The 21375-nt window shown below is 47.9% G+C and overlaps 1 long non-coding RNA gene across 1 annotated transcript; it reads left to right on the top strand.

Moving 5' to 3' along the window:
• The first annotated feature begins 367 nt into the window (after nt 1-367).
• Nucleotides 368-2085, top strand: LOC122231332. Its single transcript, XR_006208520.1, has 3 exons — nt 368-487; nt 1226-1397; nt 1737-2085. It is a non-coding gene; the product is annotated as an uncharacterized LOC122231332 (long non-coding RNA).
• Nucleotides 2086-21375: the final 19290 nt, after the last annotated feature.

Below are 21375 nucleotides of genomic sequence, written 5' to 3' on the forward strand. Positions count from 1 at the left end.
CCTGGAGCTGGCATAAAGCAGTGTTCTGAGTGCATTAGGTAGCCCCGGATCCTTCTCTCATTCCCAGAAACCTCATTGAGAAAGACCTGAGTTGAGCGTTAATAGCTCACAGCTCAGAACACAGGTCTGCTGGGCCATTTGCACACCTCCCAGTAGAGGCCTGCCAATGGCCTGCAGAGCCCACAGCAGCCTGCCTCTGAAGCTACCCTGAGCTTTCTGTCCTACCCTCCACGATGTCCCCACACTGGGGTCACACTCTGGAGTCCATTCTCCCTGTAGCTGGGATGCTAACCATTCATTCAGATACAGCACCTGCCCAGAATTCTGGCTTATTTCAGGCTACCCAACGAGGGCCACCAGGAAGCTGCAGACTCAAGTTTTGCTGGAACACTGCCACACCCTTTAGTTACTATTGGCTCTGGCTTCTTTCTTGCTAGGACAGAATGGAGTAGCTGCTACAAAGACCATATGGCCTGCAAAACCGAAGGTATTTACCGTCTGGCCCCTTTATCATAAAAGTCTGCCACTCCTGCGTTATGTAATTATCTTATTGAAGCCTAATGATTACCCTGCGGACTATTATTACCCCGGCTTAGAGGCTGAAGATCAGGAAGTAGCTTACTGGTAACTGTCAGAGTCTGTATCAAACTTAGGTGCGCTCACTCCAAAACCCAGATTTGTTCATATTATATAATCCTGCCGCCCAGGTGCGGGCACATCCATTCAATGGGCAGGATGTTAGTAGTGTAGGGAAAGGTCTCACCTTCCTCCAATGGATGAGCCAGATTTGAAGCCATACTGTTGAATAAGGACTAAGTTAGGCCTGGGTCACTCCCTGCCTTTTCCTTAGGATCCTCATCTCAAGGAGTGGCTCTTAAAATCTTCCTGGCTAGAGCTGGAAGCTTCTAAATAAACCTGAAACCCACAAGAGCCAGGCAGGTCTACAGCAGCCCCTGGCCAGCCACGGTTACCATGACAACAGATCATTTCCATTTCAAACCCTGCAACAGGCTTCCAGAAGGTGATTAATGGCTGACCTCTGGGGGCTGGGAACTGGGTGGGGGGGGGGGGTGTAGATTGGGGGGCTATTTCTTTTAGTCTGGTGCAAGGCATGGGCTAGCTACTTCTTTACCCCCCTCCAATTGGGAGGTTGAGGGAGGTGAATTTTCTAGTTGGGGTACACATGCTATAACTCCCCTTCCCCTGTCTCCTTAAATCCTAAAAGTGAGCCCAAGGAACACCTTGTGAAAATCTTGCTCCAGACTTGAGCTAAGACAGAGGAGCCTAGGAAACTCAAGGGCAGACAAAGGAAAACAAGAAGCCACAAGAAGGAGTGCAAGCCTGTAAACTGGTTCATGCTTGCTGAATAAATGGCACCCACTCCCCAAAGGGAAAAGGTACAAAAAGAATTCAGTGAAGCAAGAAGCAGGTAGTAAAAGGCAGGGAATCCTACCTCCTTTGAGCCCACAGAAAAGCCTTTTCTACAGACTCAAGAAGAGGGGCTAGAGAAGGGTGGGCCGCCTGCCAAAGCAATGACCCATGCTGTGAATGTCAGCGGGGATGTCCCTTTGTCCCCTTGCCCACCGCCAATGGGTGGGGGCTGACTCCACTGCCTGTCAAGGGAGGGGTGAGCTGGGTGTTACACCTCATCCTTGGGGTTGCTGCAGGGCCATTCTGGGCTCATTCTTTGATAGTTTTCCTTTCTGCTGACATTTGGGTGGCTTTGCTTTATGTAGGGCCTTTTCACTGTTGATGAGTCACTCCCCCTCCAGCCGGCTGGGGGCAGTCAGGCCCTCGCTGTGTTGGAACCACAACCTAGTGCCAGGTGCCTATCAATTTCATCCTTTCTGCGGAGATAGCGTGACTTTGGAGTTGACCTGGGAAGTTTCTGTGAGAGAGAGAAGACAGGACCCCACTTCGCTGGAGTCTGAGCATATTGCTGTGATGTGAACCTCAAGAAGAGGCTCCCTTCCTGCACCCAGCCCCCTTCCCTTTGGAAAAGTGTAACCAGGGAAATCCTGTCCCCTGTGACACCCCTACCACCACTAAAACTATTGCCGAACCTTCGCTGGCACCCCACAGCCTGGCCAAGACCTGAAACTCTCCAAGTAAAGTGTTGTGGATAAGAATCTCAGTCCACAGACTCATTCATACAAGAAACCTAACTACTTTGTCTGCAACTGACATTTTTTATTTTGAGCTTCCATTGTGTAACAGGAAGTCATCCCCAGTTAATTCCAGGGCTCCCGTTTTTTACTTTATAGGAGGGTGCCTCCAGGGAGGGGCGAGCTGGTGCCCTTGCATGGAATGGAGACAAGGGTATTGGTGCTGATCTCAGAGTCTGCTAGCTAATCTGGCAGCTGCCCACACATCCTTGTCCTATCTTGGCTACAACTCTCAGGGCACACTAGTCACTGCTGGGTCTTCCTCTTCCCAGCCACACAGCCTTTCCAGGCTTTGCTGAGCCATATGCCCACAGCCCCTAGTTGGACAGCAGACATTCTGCTTTGTGGGGACCCAAGGAAGCAGCCTCTCTAAATATACGGATACTTCACAGAAGGTTCTTCTGCTCCCATGCTCAGTTAGGTACTCTGGAATTCAAGAAATTGCTACTTTGCTCTCACTGTGAAGGAGGTCACAAGTTACTCTGCGCTGGGAGTCCCACATTTATCTGGAAGCCTTAACTGTTGCACAGCCCCACCTCTGGGCTCAGCCTGGAGTTTGGGGCATGGCACAGACTCCTTCCTTTGGTTCCCCCACAAGGAACTATTTTTTCCTCTGGCCCATCTGGATGCATCTTGATTCCATAGGGTGAGGCTTCACAGGCTCTGATGGCTTGCATATTACTCCACATCTCATGACTGTGTCCTGGGTTCTCTCTGTCCTGCTTTGAGGGCTGGGCTTTTGAAATGCAAATGTAAGAATTGCCTTCTGGATATATTGTTTCTCCCTCAGTGCCTTGCTTGCCACCTCCCACAAGGGGAAGGCCGAGCTGTAAGACATGCCTGGGAAAAACCCATCAGCCAATATCCCCAAATGTTATCCTGCTACACTAAGTTTGCAGCCGTCTCGTTGGACCTGAACTCAAACCCATCGAGCTGGTGTGCACCCATCATGTCTTCACTCTGTGGAAGTCCAACTTTACCCAGGACTTCCTTACCTTTTGGGGTGTCTTTCTTCTCTTGGTCACTTCTGATTCAAAGCAGTGTTCTCTCTGAATTACTTCAGTCTGTGGCCATCCTGCTAATCACACCTCCCTACTCCTCCTTTCCATCTCCGTACCCAACACCGTCTGCTACAGGCTTTGTGTGTATAGGGTCTACTTTGCGTAGGAGGACATTATGGTTGTAGAGCACTATCGTTTCTTTGCAAAATAAACAAACACATGATACCCGTCTGGTATGGCTGTTAGAAACAAGAAGAGAGAAAACTTGCTGCCATCCCCACTGGGGACCGGTAGAAAGATTGCCTATGGCTGCAGTCACTGCCATCTGTGTGTTACCTATGTGTTACCCTCATTGAGATCACCTGGTTTTAATCTCAGTCTGACTTTGCCTGGCATTTCGTGTGTGTCTTCTCTTTTCCTTCTGTCAGTGTGTCTTCAGAGAACATAGATTAATATTGATATTAGCTTAAGTAGCAAATGATAAAGATAATGTATGGCAAAACAAGATGTAATGATTTCCAAATAATGTGCAGAGCTCTTTTTCATCCATTTATAATCAAGAAGGGACTGTCTTTATCCAAAGATGCCCCGTCCTGAAAATGAGGTGACTTTAGCACTTGGGGAAGCAGATCTGTGCTGGCACCATGGCAAGCCATGCTGGGCTTCCCTGCCTCTTGCCTGTCTGGTGCCTGCAGTCTCCCTCCCTGGCTTCCCACGTATCAGGGCCTCGTCCCACTGGCCCCTACCCACTCTGTCACTCAGTCCTTCCCATACCCTTCCCCGTTCCAGTTCCAGTTCCAGATCCAGGCCTTGCCTGTTGTGCATTCACCTCTCCCTCCCCAGGCCCTGCTCACAGCTGGGAAGCTGATAAACTGCACTAACTTGATAATAGATGATAGTAAGTTAATGTGTTACCTGCCTTTGGTAATATTTGCATTTTTGCAGGGTCTTTCTGAAGAAAAGTCATTCTTAACAACAACAAGACTGGGATGGGGGAGTTTCAGCACCTGCTTCTGATGAGCCTAAGGAGTTATGTTTGTGACAAGAGGGGTTTTGATTCCTCTGATCACACCTCTGTTCCTGGGAAGAGAGTGAGAACAAGAGGCTTGTTAGGGGGCTTCTGGGAAAAAGGCCCTGAGATGCAGGCCTAGGGACAGAAAGTGACGCTCACCTCAGAGAGAAGGAAGAGACATCCACCCCCCCCCCACTGGAGACACAAATTCCCCAAAATAGAAAGGGGGTGGGACAAAGGAAACCCCAGTAGAAGAGAACCGACATTTCTGGGCTGGGAAGGTGCCCGCCCCTGCACACGGGAGACTGGCGAATGCTCACTAGCAGAGGCTGCTTCCAGGAGTAACACTGCATTAAACAGACTGTTGCCATGGGACTGCTTGCCAGCTGCCTGGGGTGGGGTAGCGGGTTGGTGGAGCAGTAGGGGGGTGCAGAGACGTGCTACAGGATTGCAGAGTTGCCGGAGTCCTGGGAGCCCACTGCTGAGCCACAGAAATTTCTTTAGGGTCATGAGTGTTCTTCCTTAGAGCTGGCCCCACTTGCAAGGTTGGCAGGACTCTGTCCTGACCTCCCTGGAGCGGGCTCTGCTGCCTTCCGCAGTCGGGCAGAACTGGCCAGAGACCAGTCATGTGTGCATGGATGCCGCCTCTTAGCCTGGACCCCGTCTGCCGCCTCTTGTCTCCTCGCAAGACCCGCCGTCTGGCTTTTCCATGGTGTCTCCTTCCCTTTCCCTCCCACGCCTCTGCCTCACTCCCAGGGAGGACCCAGGCTCCTGTGGCTGAGACACGACCCTGACTAACCCCAGGCCTCCCACCCCTGAAGGCTCTCGTTTCTGGGGGATTCAACACAAGCAGCTGCCCACAGAGGAGCGGCCACTGCTGCCAAGCATTTGGCTGGCACGCAGAGAGCATAGGCCTGGTTGCATCTCAAAATAAATTCCACTTCCGTAAAATAATTCTGAGAGCTGCCGGCTGGCCATGTTGGCAGGGACAGCAGGGAGCCCTGCTACCACAGAGGAGACAGGACCCGCCAGACTGCTGCTGCAGGACCATCCTGTGCCCACGGTTCTTGGGGCCGTCGGTCCCCCAAGCAGGAGGTTAAGCACCATCCAATGCAGATGCCTCCTCTGGCAGCCGGGCCATCTGGGTTACCTTTATATACTTATACTAGCCAGGGGGAGGGGGTGGATCAGCACAAATTGACCAATCCACCTCCTCTCCAGATTCTGAGGGAGACTTATGATGGGGAGGCTGGAAGCTGAGCTTGATGGAGGGCCCTGAATACATACCCTGCATATACAGAACATGCACACAGCAGGCAGCACCTCTCAGACTTTCGCCTCTGCCATCTTGACCCGTGATCTCATGGGCAAAGTCCATGCTTTCTGTATGATTTCCCCCTCCATGCCAGGCAGGGAAGGGATCAGATTTGGTCCCGGTGCTTCTAGGGCAGGTGAATTGATACCAACAGGTAAAAGTTATAGGTAAGTGGAGATTGGCTCTATTGAAAGAACTTCCCAACAGGCAGCTCTATCTAAAAATAATGGGCTATCTTGGGAGCTAATGAGATCACTGTCTCTAGAGGTGTTCAAGCAGAGGCTCCAAAGCCACCTGCAAGAAATAGAATAATCGGCAAACACTAGCGGGTGGTTGGTGGGTTGACTTCTGATGGTTGTTTGAAGACATAGTGCCTGCAAAAGGCTTCTGATTGGAGGGAAGAATATTGATTGAGTATTGTTACCCCACTTAGAATCACCACATCGCATGGGGAGGGATGAAAAAGTAAATTAACATTTATTGAAAATCCATTACGTCCTCAACACATTATCTTTAATCTTCACAAGTATATGAGGCAGAATTTATTATTCCTGTTTTACAATGAGAAAAACAAGATTTCAGAGATGCTAAGAACCTTGCCCCAAATAGCATTATGGAAGCAGGCAGCAGAGCAGGATGGGGACCGTGTCCCGTGGCCGTCCGGCTGCACCACGCCTAGCTTCCCCTGAAGAAGCCAACGTTGCCTCCTCCCTAGACCTCCCTCCTGGAGCCCCAGTCTCCTCTTTCTTCCATAGAGAGCGGGCTATACACTGGCCTGTCTGACCAGCCAGAATCTGCAGCTGAAGCCCCCTCATCAGGCAGGATCTGGCTGGGGGGCTGGGGGGGGCGCCCCCACCAAGACAATTAAGGAAAGGTATTCACCCAAGCAGGGTGCGTGGGACCTTTGCAGGGTTGTCAAGAGCCTGTGTACTTTTCACTGTTGCTGCCACAGTAAGAGGCGTGATGTCAGGTGTCAAGGAAGCTGCTACTTTGGCAGTTTACAGGCAAATTGTAGTATTGTTTACAGCAGCCCAAGCATCCCCAGGGGGATCTGAGACCTGGCAATGCGGCAGTGCAGCAGCTCCCCTAGTAGGAAATCACCAGGGATAATGGTGCTGTGGGGCTGTGATTGGTTCCGGGATAGGGGACCAGCACAGTCTGGAGGGACAGGGGTTAGAGCAGGAGCAAGCTCCCCTGCAGATCATGCTGCAGATGGGACATCTTACTGGCTTGGGTCATTTTGCTGGTAGAAACAGGACTTTGTGCAGTCAACAGCGCTCCCGCCTGGAGTGATCTCAGCTCTCCCTAAAGTTGACCTTGCTCTCTCTCTCTCCATCTGCTTTAACCCTATGGGGAAACAGGCACACCAGGAAAGATGCAAATGTTAGCTCTGAGCTGGACTGTTTAGGCTCAATTTAGGCTCAGGCTCTTGTGGAAGCTACTACTTATGGATCTCTTTGCTCCTTACTTCATTGTAAGAAGCCTAAGGTGGCAAAGAGAGAGTCCTACCATTCTCAGAAGGTCCAGAGAAGCAGCCGGATGTGTCAGGCCAAGAGAGCAGCAGGGTAGGGGCTGGGAAGGCTGCCAGAGCTCAGCCATGAGACCTGGCTTCTCTAGCCCTGCCTTGGTTTACTTTTCTATCTGGGCCTGCTAAGACCTTCACTGCAGGGAAACTACCCAGGGACTGTCTCTTCTTCACCTCCCAGATCCTCCTTAGCTTCTCCCACCCCTACCATGTCTGGAGTGTTCCTGTCCATTGGGTCACCTCTTGGTGGGCCTCTTTCTCAGGGCTCTTGGCCCAGCCTCACTATGATCATTCTTCATGGAAGGTGAAACGGGAGATCCTAAAGCAGTGAACACTGAGCCCAAATAAGGAATTCACTCATTCTAGCGAATGCTCAGACTCCAACAACTCCAAGTCAGGTGCCTGACAGCAGCTCAGAGCAGTGACCTGGCAAGGAAGGGGTTGGGTCCTTGAGGGAAGGTGCTGACAGCAAGTAGCCTTTCATCTGCCCAACAGCAGCTCTTTCTGCTCCCTTGAAGTGTCCTGAAATGGGACATGGACCTGAGGCACTGGCCGAGGCAGGGACTATAGTATTTTCCAAGTGCAATCCTGTGCTGTGGACAGGAAACATGTCCATTCATTTGCTGAACTTGTCAGCCCATAACTGAGCTTCCTGTTTGCATTTGCACCCCGCAGGGACAAGGCTGGGGTGAGCAAGCTGGTTGGAAGTAGGGACACGAATTCATAATCGGGATTTACCAGATCCTCTTAGGGGGAGTCAGCATTTACGTGGCAATGAGATTATTTATGGAGCAATGGGCAATAGCAGTAGCTGGTGAAAGATAGAGACTTGAAAAGCAAGGGAAGGGAGCAGAGGTTGGAGGCCTCCAGAGGCCTTGTTGTTCTTGGAGCCTTCGGACAAATGATTTTCAGACCACAGCCGACATCACAGCTGGATACTTACGTCCTTCAGGAGCTACTAGCGCCATATGTAAGCTCTGAATCTTACAGTTTGAATTGAGGAGATAACGATTTCTAGAGTGAAAGAAACAAGTTTTGTTTTTTGTTTGTGGCTGAGGATTTTTTTTTCTGCCCTTTCCCATGTGAAAATCAGGTGACACTGAAAGTTCAAGCCCCTCAAAACAGGAGGAAGAATGCAGACTCTGCATTTGGCCCAGGCCCAGCAGAGCAGCACAAGTAGAAATCAGAGGGTTGGAGGGTGGCTCCAGGGCCAGAAAGGTATGGAGCCCCAAGACACAGGATGGTTCCATCACGCTCAGGGTGGGGGGCCTCAGAGACCTCGACGCCTCCTGTTCCCCCCTTCCCCTAGTCCAGACACCTCCCTGGCCTGGGCCACAGGGATCTTGCATGTGCTCAGGGCAAACCTTGCATGGGTCCCAAAAGGGCAGGGCGGGCAGCGTGAGGAGTGTAGGAAGAGAGTGCACTTTGCTGTTTATCAGCTAAGCGCTGGTGTCTGAAAGCCTCAAACTGAAGGCATCAATAATTCAGACATTCATATGCTGCAGAGTATTTCCCCTTTTGTCACATTTCTGGCCAATTGATTTCCCCTGGCCACAAACTTGCTGCTTTTAGAACATTGTTAATAACAAATCGACTCTTGGTAATGTCTGCCCTGGGAGGGGGCATTGGCTGGAAAAGGTCCCTGACCTTGTTTCCCCAGAGGAAAGGGGCTCTGACCAGTCACGGCAGAATGACAAGTGCATCAGGGCTGGGAGCCTGTTCTTCCCTTGCCTTGGTAGCAGAGGGACCGGGGAGCAGAGAGACAGCAGATGCACCCTACACCTCCCGGTCTATTGCCTTGAATAGGGTTACTGGGAGAGAGGAGGGGGTAACTTGAGGGCTCAGAATGAGAACACAGGGTACAAAGTCCTCTCTAGGCACCTCCTCACCCTCCATCCTCCCCCACAGGGCCCTGTCTCTGGAGACTTCCAAGTCTGACCCCTAAATCCCCATGAGATGTGCACCACTCAGGGATCTGGAATGACCCAAAGAGCAGTTCACAGTGCCACCTGGGGTCTCTGCCTCAGATCCTTGAACCCCTTGAAACCAGAAGGCCTCCCTGCTTTGGCCACTCAGAGGAGTGAAGTGGTGCCGGCCTCCCTTCTCTGAGGTCCTCTGTGGTGGCACTTCCTGACCCTGCTGCTGGCACCTAGGGCCCAGGTGATCTCTCTTCCCTCTTGTCCAGCAATACTCCCCGCTCCTGGGCGCTTAGGGCATGGCCCATGATGGGCACTCACAAAGAATAAATGACAGAAAATGTTCTCACAAATCATTCACAGGGAATAAGGTGCAGCCTCTGCCCCAAAGGAATGAGTCTATAGTGGTGGGGTTTTAGGCATTTTGGGAGAATGGCTAAATAGGATATTTTTGCCTGGTGGGAGGTCCCTGTAATCAGACAAGTTGGCTAGAGCCCATTTCATCTACATACTAGTCCTGACAAAATTCCCCCTCTATCAGTGTGTTGGGCAGAAAGTCCTTCTGGAAGGGTATCCGTAGAAGCCAATAGAAAATCCTACCCTGGCAGTGCTTCCTGTTGGGGAAGGGAGACAGGCCCCTTCCCCCCATTTGTGGGCAGGGTAGGGTTGTCCCCATTGTGTGAGTACCCAAACCCTCTTCTCCCTTCTGCACACCACTCACACCCATCGAGCCTCCTCCAGCCCACCCAGCGCTGGTGAGCCAGAGCTCTCACAGGAATCCCTATTACAGGGAGGCTGTGATCAAAACAGGGGTGAACAGTCTAACGTTTCTGCTTCTACCCCCAGAGTGGCAAGCACTAACATCAGCCAAGATATGGTCTCCCAGAGGACTCAACTCTGCTGATCACATGGCAAAGGCCTCCCTGCTCCCTCCCAGCCCCATGGCTTATATCCCTGGAAATCTCTTGGTTGGCCTGATATCGATTGCGCTTTGAAAATGAGTCAGTAAGAAATACACACACCACAGGCCTGAAATAGAATCTGCCCTTTGCAGTTGTAGCAAATACCACTTCACTTGCCGGGCCCTATTTGAACATGGCTACCCCAGGGCAGGGCCTCCAGGGCCCAGAGATGCCTGCAGTAGCCAGTCTTCATCTTACAAACCTGCAGGGGCCCAGTGACAGTGGGCAGCTTGTCCCGGTGTTTTACGAGCAGGATAAATATTTGTGTTATATTCACACACACACAGCATGGAGCCTGAGCCCACTTTATGGCCAAGCCTGGGGAGGCTGCAGGGTTGTGCTGAGCCAGCTACAGGGAAATGTACTTTCCTAGTGGCTTTCCAAGAAAAAAGTTTGGGCTTGAGGATTAAGACAGTTATGGGCCTGCATGGGCAGAGGCTGAAGCCATACATCTCACCAGTGCAGCATCCCCTCCCAAATAGGTTGAACCCGAGCACCTCAGGATACACAGCAGGTACTAGACCATGCCTCTTCCCAGGCCTCCCAGGAGTTGTCTCCTCCTTGAATGGATGTTAGAGCTTCAGAGGACTTGGTAGTTTATCTAGTCTAGATGAAACAACCGAGGCTGGAGAGGTTGAATATTTAGCCTACGATAACCTAGCCTACAGTGATTCTGTCTCCATGGATCTCTTCTTACTTGGAATTTTCGAGAAAGTCTTCTTTTTCTAAGCTTCAGACATTCCATGCCATGCCATGCCATGCCATACCATCCCATTCCATCCTATCCCATGCCATCCCGTGCCATCCCATGCCATGCCATCCCAGGCCATCCCAGGCCATGCCATGCCATGCCATCCCATCCCATCCCATCCCATCCCATCCCATCCCATGCCGTCCCATGCCATGCCATTCTTTAATTTTTACCATCTCTAGAGGGGATCAGACCTGGAGATAATGTTCTAACTTGGGCAGAGGAGTATAGATGGTGAAGTTTTTAATCTATATCCTACATTCTCTGCTCTACGTTTCTTACCTTCATTTTCACATTTTCCCACTCTTTCCCCTAGAAAGAAGCTAACTTTTTTTATTAAGCACCTAACATGAACAAAGTTCTTTTTAATTTACAACAACTCTTTGAGTTAGGGTTATTATTCTCACTGCAAGTGTAACCACTGTGTTGAATAAACGGGACCCATGAGTTATATTCATAAAGCAAATTTGTGTTTGTTGGCTACTATTCCTTTAAACTGGTTCTATAGTGAGTTCTTTCCCTTGACACTGGGTAAAATCTTTGACTTTTCTGCTCACTCTTAGAGATTCTAAGTTACTTTATGTCACCAACATAGTATCTAGAGTTCAATAATGTAAAGTGTCCATTTCAATAGAATATTCAACACATCAGTTTTTATACAAAGTTAGATTAATCAGGATACTATAGGTTTTTGCTTTGCTAACAAAAGACCTTAAAGCTCAGTGATTCGTGCATAAATGTTACTTGTCACTCATTCAGAGTCCATTGGAGGTTAGGAGACTGTCTCAGCTTTCCTCCATGTGGTAACTCTGTCACTTTGTCTTGTGGTTCCATGTTCCACAGGGAAAGAGAGCTTGGAGAATCATCCAGGGGCATTTCTGTGCTCAGTGATATATGCCACACATCAATTCCAACCACATTTCCTTCCCCAGAAATAATGTTGGTGTCTTACCTAACTTCACGGAGGCTGAGGAGGATGCCTCTGAAGGAAGAAATGTGCAGAGAAGCTGGTGAACACATGAGCTTGTCTGTCAGTAAAGATAACTCTTCTCCCTCACCCCTGCCTCCACTTCATTGGGCTTCTGCCCTGGGGTAAAGGGTGGAGAGGAGCAGGTGCCATGAGCTTCTTTCTTTCTCAAAGACCTCCTCTCTGGCATTGAAGCAATGGGAGGAAGGGGAGATAAGAAGAGAAGGGACATTTTCTCTAGACATGTATGGTAGTGAAATGGCTTCAAGAGCTCTGGGTCTGGAAGATGTCTGCAGCTGTCTTTCCTCTCATGGGTGCTTTCATGGCTTGTCAGAGGCCCCATTGGCAACAACAGACAGCATTTCCTGGGACTCAGGCTCTGCATTACCTTCCCACTGGCCACCCCTCCCCAGGTCCTGCTTTTCAGATGGCCCACTCCACACAGATTTTCCCTGTTGGATTTCCACTGCACCCCCTTGGGCAAAACTTAAAATGGATTCAGGCTTGTTCTCTCCCTCATCAAGGCCTATAGGGGCCATAGAAAACACTCTTGCCTGACAAATCCCAGTTCCAATACAGCAGCAACCCTCCTTAACTTCTCAACAAAAGCAGCTGGCTTTCAGGCCTACTTACCTTTGAAGTTTCAAGGGCAGGAGTCAGACACAGGCCTCCTAGGTCCCTCTAATTTCAGGGGAAAATATGAATTTCTCTAAGTGATGCTTTCTTGTGACTTGAGGTGCAGGAAAGTTACTTCTACCCTTTCCTTTTATGGGGAAGGGAATCTCCAAGCAGGGTTCACCTCAAAGGCATTGTCTTTTAAAATCCTCTCTTGATTCCCAATAATTTGACAATAGAGGATTCCCTCATTGTGCGTGAGAGATTTTGAGAGTTGTGGTAATGGATTTCCAGATAATTCTTATGTAATTCAGCATGGAGTCGATTGTGCTTCAATCAGTTTAACATTCCATGGCACAAGTGACAGATGCTCAGCCAAACTCAGGTTGGTAGAAGAAAAATGGAGACTTTATTGCAAGGATATTGGGGTGTCTCATGGAACCCAAAAGCTTGAATTCAACTGGGGTTTAGGAATTACTATAACCAGGGGCTCAAATTCCCCCAGGAGTCTCTCTACCTCTCACATTACTTCTTTCCTGGCCTCCACTTCAGCTCTGCAAGCCGACTTACTACCCTCATTCCTCTGGTCTACTCATGGGAAACATGGCTGCTAGGAGCTCCCAAAATACACATCTTGTAATCCAGCCACAAAAAAAGAGACTTTCCATTCTCTTAGGTCCAAGACCAAAACTCCTAGGGAAGCAGACATGCAGAATCAGCTTGGTTTCACTTCAACTCATCAGCTCTCTTTGGTAGCAGGGACTTGTTGTAACATGGCAGCTCCTCCTGTAGCCCTGGATGGTGGGTGAGATGGAACATCTCAGAATGCAGCAGGTGCTAAGAGCCCCGAGGCATTTTTTTCAGCTGTTGAGTCACTTGGACTTCTGCTAATGTGCTTGGTGGTTCAAACTCCATCTCAAGTAGTATTGGAAGGTGATGATAGGGTTCTGGTATGTGCCTAAGTCCATAGACGCTAGGCCAGCTAGAGAAGTTCTTTCTTCTTACCTCTTCCACCAAGAGATACTTCTTCGTCATAAGGAAGGCATTTGTCTCATACTGTCTTGAATTGTGAGCTATCTGACCAAGAGTGTTACCTTTCACACAAGATTGCAAATACCTAAGGTCTGGGGCTATGTTTTTGTCATGTTTGTATGGCACAAATCATCCTAGCAGTGCCTCACATACAACATTAACTATATTTAGTGAAGGTATGAACAAATGAATGGATGATTCCAGAGGGATTCTTCTGTCCTCATGAGCCCATTAAAAACTAAACTGAGAATCACTAAGGGAAAGCATGCATAGACCCTGGATAAAATTTCTTGCTTCCTCCCAGGAATTCTGGGTTTCATGTACAAATAAGGTTACAATTTAAAATAGCATCCAGCACAATGTTTTACAAACAAAAGATGTTCAGCAAATGTGTGCTGATTGGCTCAGACACTAAGGACCCATCTCCATCTTGTTCCATCATCATGTCCTTGTGCTGAGTCACCTAGACTTCCACCAGCCCATCTTCCCAGCTAACCTATGCACACTGTAGCCACTCAGGTACTGGGATTTTCCCAGAGGGGTATCACCAGGGCTGTTTGTTCAAAGGACTTCCCTCTTCCTTCTTGTTTTTGAAGGAGTTAGAGTTCAGAAAAGACTTCGCCATAGTGAGGGAAACGGGATGCTGGAACAAGAGGAGAAGGGTAACAATGAGACCACCTTGACCTTAGGCTTTCTTACCCTGACTATCTGCAGAGAAGAGGAAGGCTGGGGTTGAGTACCAGATACTACCCTAGAAATACGGAGCCAAGTCTGAGGAGAGGTCAGAGGAAGGAGTCTGGTGAGCCTGAAACTAGTTCTGAATTAGGCATTAGAAGGAAGCCAAAACTGGGAAAGCATAGCATTATTTAAAACTCCCATTAAGACTCTATGGTGGGGAGGGTGCTAATTTCAGGAAGTAACTGAGTAGTTGTAAGTACCCAAAATTAATTGATGGTTTTAAGGAAGAAATAGAGTGTAGGTAGCACTGCGTCATAAACCCATCGTTCGAGAAGAGGAAGACTATTAATTCTCATGATTCCTCATACCACAGGACAGAAAAGTAATAGTTCAAGTTGTGTATGATGAAATCTAATGCTGTGGCATAATTTTTTCTCATCGATTGGTTCCCAGCCTATCTCCTGTGATTTATAGGAATAACGGGGAGGGAGTGCTCACTGCAGGATGGCCAGGGCTGGGGAGGTTTATATGCAGTACTGGTTTCCAGAGTTAATAGATTTTCAATTATGGCCTATGGGATATTATTATGCTCCTGGAGGCAGAAAATCTGAAATGTAGCCAGTCCTAGCTCACCAGATCCCACCTACCATTCCAAAGTAGATGTTTGTGCAAGGTGGGAGAAGTTCCTACCCCAGACATATTCTGAGATACGTCTGGCTGGAGGGGGTCCAAGTCCCATTTTTCATCAATAGAATCCTAATGACCCAACCTACTCATTCCCTCATCCCTGAAGCTAAAAATCTGGAACAGATATGGCACATAGAACCTGAATTATACATACTCTGCCCAATATAATGTGGTAGCCTAGCAGAGATTTGGTCCAAGAGGCAGAGTCTAGAATAGGAGACAGGAGATCATAACAGAAGTCACAGCCAAGAGTCTAACCAGAAAGGAGATAATCACAGAGGTCCTCAGGATCAGGAACCAGAAGAAGCCATCAATGTTTGACAAAGATCTCCCCAGTTCAGGCCACAACTACTTCTTCATCATTGTATCTTTAGCATCTAGCACATTGTTTGACACAAATGGGCACTCATATTTATTGAGTAAATGAATGAAACAAGTTTGTGGAGTCTGCTACAGGGATAGCAGAGACCTCTACAACACTATTTACCAGTTCTTTTACCTCGCCAGCCCCTTCAGCTAAGTGGGTCCAGTAACTGGGCTAGTCCAAAAGCCGATGAGTAGAAGTGATGTAAGACTTTTTTTTTTTAATTTTTTTTAAATGTTTATTTATTTTTGAGACAGAGAGAGACAGAGCATGAACGGGGGAGGGTCAGAGAGAGGGAGACACAGACTCTGAAACAGGCTCCAGGCTCTGAGCTGTCAGCACAGAGCCTGACGCGGGGCTCGAACTCACAGACCGCGAGATCATGACCTGAGCCGAAGTCGGCCGCTTAACCGACTGAGCCACCCAGGCGCCCCAAGACTTTTAAGATTGGTGCACAATTCTCCAGCCATTGCTCCCCTTGCATTGGTGACTGTGGAGGCCGCATGTTTCAAATGATACAGTTCAAGATGTAAGGACTTTTATCAATGTGTGTTCTTTAATGCCGGCGTGGAACAAAGCTCTTTCCTCCCCTCCTAACCAGTGTTGGATAGATAACATGAGTGAGACACAAACCTCTGTTTTCCTTAGCTAATCCTGAATAAATATAACAGACTAGATTTACCATTGTCTTTGTCAGCTTGGGCTTCTATAACCGTGGACTTAAACAACAGACATTTATTCCTCACAGTTCTGGAGGCTCAAAAGTCCAAGAGCAAGGTGCTGGTAGGTGTAGTGTCTGGTGAGGACCTGGTTCCTGGGTTGTAGGTGGCTATCTTCTTGATGTGTGCTCCCATGGCATTTCCCTGGTGTGTGCCCTCAGAGACAGAGAGCTCTGGTGCCTCTTTCTCTTCTTATGAAGACACTAATCCCATTATGGGGGTTACACCCTCATGAATCGGAGGTTAGAGCTTCACCATATGAATTTGGGGGAGACACAGACATTAGCTCATAACACCAGTTAAATCCAGTGGTTTTATTCCAACCTTGCTTTCTCACCCTCTTGGAAAAAGACCTCTTTCTTTGAACATATGTCATCGGGTTCATCATCCCTTAATTCTTTTATTCATCTTTGTCACCATTATCCTCTGCCTTCCTTTCCCCTGACCTCATTCATTACAGATTTTAGTGGCTGGCTCAAAAATGTCTTTTCCTCTTCAGCTCCTGCCATCATCTGTTTCACATATATACGAACTATCCATTCAAAGTCTTGGTTTCAGAACTCCTTGACATCCTCAATGTCAACAACACTTATGTTCAATAGCTTCAACCAGCCCTCCTGTGACCACACTCTAGACCCTACCACGACCACGTGACTCTTCTACTTTGGATATGCAAATTCCAGAAGCCCAATTTTCTTTCCCCTCCTCTCCCACCATGATGTTGTTAGACCTCATATAGGCCTCTAATCCTTCAAGTCCAACCTTTGTATCTGCCTCCCTTACTGGACCCTAAGCTCTCTGAAGTCAGGGCTGGGTCCTATTCTTCTCTTTGTTCTCAGACTTGTCACAGTGCATGGCCCAGGAAGTCATGCAGAGGATACTCATGAAAAATGAATGAGCAGAATAGCTGCCCCTGCCTACCTGGTGGGTTGTCCCCACAGACTCTTAAAGGTGTCTTTGGTAAATGACACAGATCCCCCTCAAGAGCATGTGGACAGAAAACAAAAGATCAGATTTCTAATTCTGGCTCTATCCCTAGTTACCTATGTGGTCTTGGACGAGTCTGTTGACTTTTACCTGAATCTCAGGTTTTGTTTTGTTTTTTCTCTCTTTCTCTCTGGCTGAATTGTTAATGGGAATCAAATGAAACCATGAGTGTGAAGTGATTATTAAATGTAAAGAGCTCTATAGAAATATAAGAATCATTATAAAAATAGCAATGGACTTCCTGTCCCTCAGCATATAGTGACTTGTCAGATTCATGTTCTTCCTATGGAGGAAAGTTGTGAAAATGTTGAGGGAATCAAGTGCCCAAAGCCAAAGATGAAACATCAGGTCCAGAGATCAGCACAACCTGCTTCCTTCAACCGTGCTTATTCCTTCATTTACCAAACAGTCATTAATTTTCTACTGTTTTCAGTTACTCAGTATGACATAGGCTTTGCCCCTATGGAGCTCAGTCTTTCAGTGGGAACAGATGAGTAAACAGGTATTTGCAAGCAGTGTGATAAAAGCAAAATAGGAGTAAGTGCTGGCTGCTGGGGTGGGGGGTGTGGAGGAACCCCTAATTCTCTCTGAGAAGAGAGAAACACAGAGAGTCCTAAGACAAGGGGCCCATGCTCTCCTCAGCCTCACAGGATCAGCTTTCCTGAGGACATGTGATTAGTCAAGGTTCTGGTGGAAACAGGTATATGGAGAAAGGCTTAAATACAACTGGACATGTAACACCTTTCCTTAGCTCCTCCCCAGACTGTATTCCTTGCCCAGAGACTACCTGAACACATCCATAAAAGCTCCAGGGTGTGTACAATTATTCTTCCCAACCACCCTTTGAGGTTCAGGGCCACCACTTGCCTCTGTGTGAATTATAGCCAGGCCTCTGAGACCAAATCCTGCCCATCTTACCTGGAAAAGATGTCACGTCAGAGCCTGAGGAGGAGGATGAAGGCCTCCCACAGCATCAGTAATTAGCTTCAGAGCTTTAGGGCAGGGCTACTGTCCAGGTGACCAGCCTGCCTCCAACCAGAATCCCTCCTGTGCGAGTGGCTCCCTGCAGTGCAGGCCAAACAGATCTATACTTCATTATGCCAGATTCCCCAGCCTTGTGCAACGCAAATTAAATGCTATCTGCCCAAGAGCAGTGCAGAGGCACTGCATTCCCAGCTGGCCATGCAGGGAGAGTCGAAATTATTCCCTGTGATGACAACTTGATAAAACGAGTGGACTCTGAGAATTTGCACACAGCCTGTCCTCTCCATCTCAGGGGGGCTTCAGCCTTCCTCCCTGGATTTTTGGGGGCCTCTGAGCCACCCCAGACATGACACATTCACCCCACTTCTTCCTGGACAGTAGATCCTCAGGAGGACACAGTCATCTTACTGCCACAGGGTCTGAACAAACACTTGGTGCATTTTTAGTAACCCGTGGACAGAAGAGATTGGGGTTTCAAAGCTAACCTCTTTCTTTACTTTTATCCTGACCCCCTAGGTGGAGATCTCTGCTTCTCCTCAAGTGTGCATGGATGTCGAGGGAGGGTAGTAGAGGGAGGTGGGTTGGGAATATCCAGATTTAATTTTTGATAGCAAACTTGACGTTTTCAACTACTTTCCACTCATTCCTACCCCGACCTCTTTTACATGTAACTATGAAAATTCATAATAAATGTCCATTTAGATACACAAGGAGGACAATTTGGGTAACAAAATACAGTAAATTCTCATTAGCCCCATGCTCTACTTTCTCTTATACCTTTCCCTAGCCACTGGCTTCCTCGTGTACATGGGTGGCATTCATGGCTTAGCAGAGAAGAGGCCACATTATCGAAATCCACTGTGAACCCACCATCTTGGAGTATGTGACCATGTCTGTGTGGATTGAGAGAGGGAGGTTTCTGTCTGCTGGTGGGGCACCAGATACAATGGCTCAGGAAAACCCAAGGGGATGACTTTGCAGAATTCAGGGAGGTATGAGGTGTGGGAGTAAAAACACTCCTTTCTCATCCCCAGTGAGAGGATGACCCAGACAGGAAATAATTATGCTGTAGTAGTGACCTCCACAAAGCTTAGAATCAGGTAGTCTATGCATCTGAATATTGTCATGCTTCTCAAAATAACATACTCCAGGGGATAGGGCATGGGGTCCCCATGCTACAGCATTAAATGTGATACATTTTCTTCTCTTACCAGCTTTACTGGATGGTACTTGATTCAGAAAATTATTTTTATACTCAAATATATATTATGAGAAAAATACAAAATTCCCAAGCATTTTTATAATACTCCATGAGGTTAAGAGGAATTTTGTGCATATAGCAGTCAGCTTCAGACAACAGATAAATACACTTTCATTCTCCACTAGGACTATTTCATTAAAACATTGAGAGGTTCTACCCAACAGTTCCTACTGTCATGGAGCCTGGCCTTTGGTGTCAAGGTTAACCTTTTCCGAGGATCCATTGGAACCATTCTTCAGCATGTTGTCATACCTAATTTTGAGCCACTTCTAGGACAATTGTGGTTCAAAGCCTGCTGTCCAGGATGCTGAAGAGGGCCCTGACAACACCTGAGACCTGAAGCTCCTCTTTTTGCCTACAGTGACCCCAGGATACTCCCAACACACACCTCACCAAATTTTTGACTGACAGGCTGAGTTCTGAGAAGATGTAATTGCCCCTAAATGCCTGAATGTCACCCACTAAATTGGGAAAACCCAATCATACTCATTTGAAGGGGCCCAGCATGGAGCCAAGAACAGAATCAATATTCATTTTCTTTCTATTGAAAAGAAATGACAAAGGAAGTTGTCCAACAGGGCAGCCCTTCAACTTGAACAGCACTGATTTATTGGACATTTGGGAGGTAGACCTGAATTCCCAAGCCTGACTTCCTCCCCCATGCCCTCCCTTGTCCTTCTTATTCCCTACACTTTTGGCATAGGCGATTGTGAGCTATTCCTGAAGATATTTCCAGTAGCACCTGGGCCTTAGTCGAGGCTAAGTTAAGATTTCTGACTCTCGGCAGATTGGGACCCAGGGCCAAACTCTCAGGATCAGGGTTAAATATGGTTGAGGCAACAAGGTCTCATGCCTGTCCCTGGTCCTCTGTCATACAGCAAGCAAAAGAAAAGCCAGAAGAACCAACGTACCCTCAATAAGAACCTCAGGTGGTCTTACTGACCTCAGGTCAAGTCTCACATGACACAAGACACGTTTAGTATTAATGCAAATCCCAGGCTTTCAAAACAAGGTCCATTTTCGCTTCTGTTTTTCACATAGTTCCCTTCTCTTTTCATTTCTTTTGTGCAGAGGGAGAAGGCTCTCCTTTTAATCCCCAGATAAAGTACATGGAAGGGGTTGAGAACCTGACACCCCAGAATATATCACTTTAGCACGTTGATTTTAATTGATTTTTTGAAATGTTTATTTTATTTTTGAGAGAAAGAGACAGAGCATGAGTGGGGAGGGTCAGAGAGAGAGGGAGACACAGAATCTGAAGAGGCTCCAGATTCTGGGCTGCCAGCACATAGCCTGAGGCAGGGCTTGAACTCACAAACCCCAAGATCATGACCTGAGCTGAAGTCAGATGCTTAACTGACTGAGCCACCCAGGTGCCCCTAGCATGTTGGTTATTTCGAGCTGAAGGCACTTGAGAAACAGCAGGTGCAGGAACGGCTCTGATCTCCCTCCTTCTACCTAAAAGAAAGAGGTGACATTTCCCCTGAGAAAATGCCTCCCTGCACCAGGAAGGGAAGAACATTCTTTTTTTTTTTTTTTTTAACGTTTTATTTATTTTTGAGACAGAGAGAGACAGAGCATGAACGGGGGAGGGGCAGAGAGAGAGGGAGACACATAATCAGAAGCAGGCTCCAGGCTCTGAGCCATCAGCCCAGAGCCTGACGCGGGGCTCGAACTCACGGACTGCGAGATCGTAACCTGAGCTGAAGTCGGACGCTTAACCGACTGAGCCACTCAGGCGCCCCAGGAAGAACATTCTTATCACCAGAGACTGGGAGTTGATTCTGAAATGGGTCTGCACGAACTGACCTACAAAGTAACCTTGATCTTCCATTAACTTCTCCACCCTCCTCGTCACCCTCCCATAGCTTACCACCCCTAGAAACTTAAATTCCTTGTCACTTCTCCACAAAAGTATGATTCTTTGTTAAAAAGACATATAAGCTCCGGGTCTTCATTTTTCCTACAAAATATTACATTTTTCCTATAAATTGTAAAAATATTGAAATGTGTTATGTTGTTCTCCTATTAATCTGCCTTATGTCAGCTTAAATCTCAGGCCAGCCACAGAACCTAGGAGAGTACTGGAAAAAGAATTTCTTCTTCCACACACATCTGGATCCTTCTAGAACCAGGCTTAACCACCCTAGTGCTTCCTCTTCCTTTTTGCATCCAGGAGGCTGAGGCAGATGTATACCCTGTGTCCCACAGCTGGTCACATGTGTCCACATAGAGGCCAGCCCAGTATCTCTCTTTTCCTTTTTCCCTGCAGGCCAGGGCAAGCGGGATTTGTGTCTGGGATTAGGTTTGGGGATTTGGCTCAAGCCACAGTCTCCAATAGGTTTTTGCCACCACCATGCTATTTAATTAAGTGGTACTTCTCTTCTCATTGACTATTGTTCTTTGTGCACATACCCCATCAGTCAGCTTCCTA

This window comes from Panthera tigris, chromosome D1 (assembly GCF_018350195.1).
Source record: "Panthera tigris isolate Pti1 chromosome D1, P.tigris_Pti1_mat1.1, whole genome shotgun sequence".
Taxonomy (NCBI): Eukaryota; Metazoa; Chordata; class Mammalia; order Carnivora; family Felidae; genus Panthera; species Panthera tigris.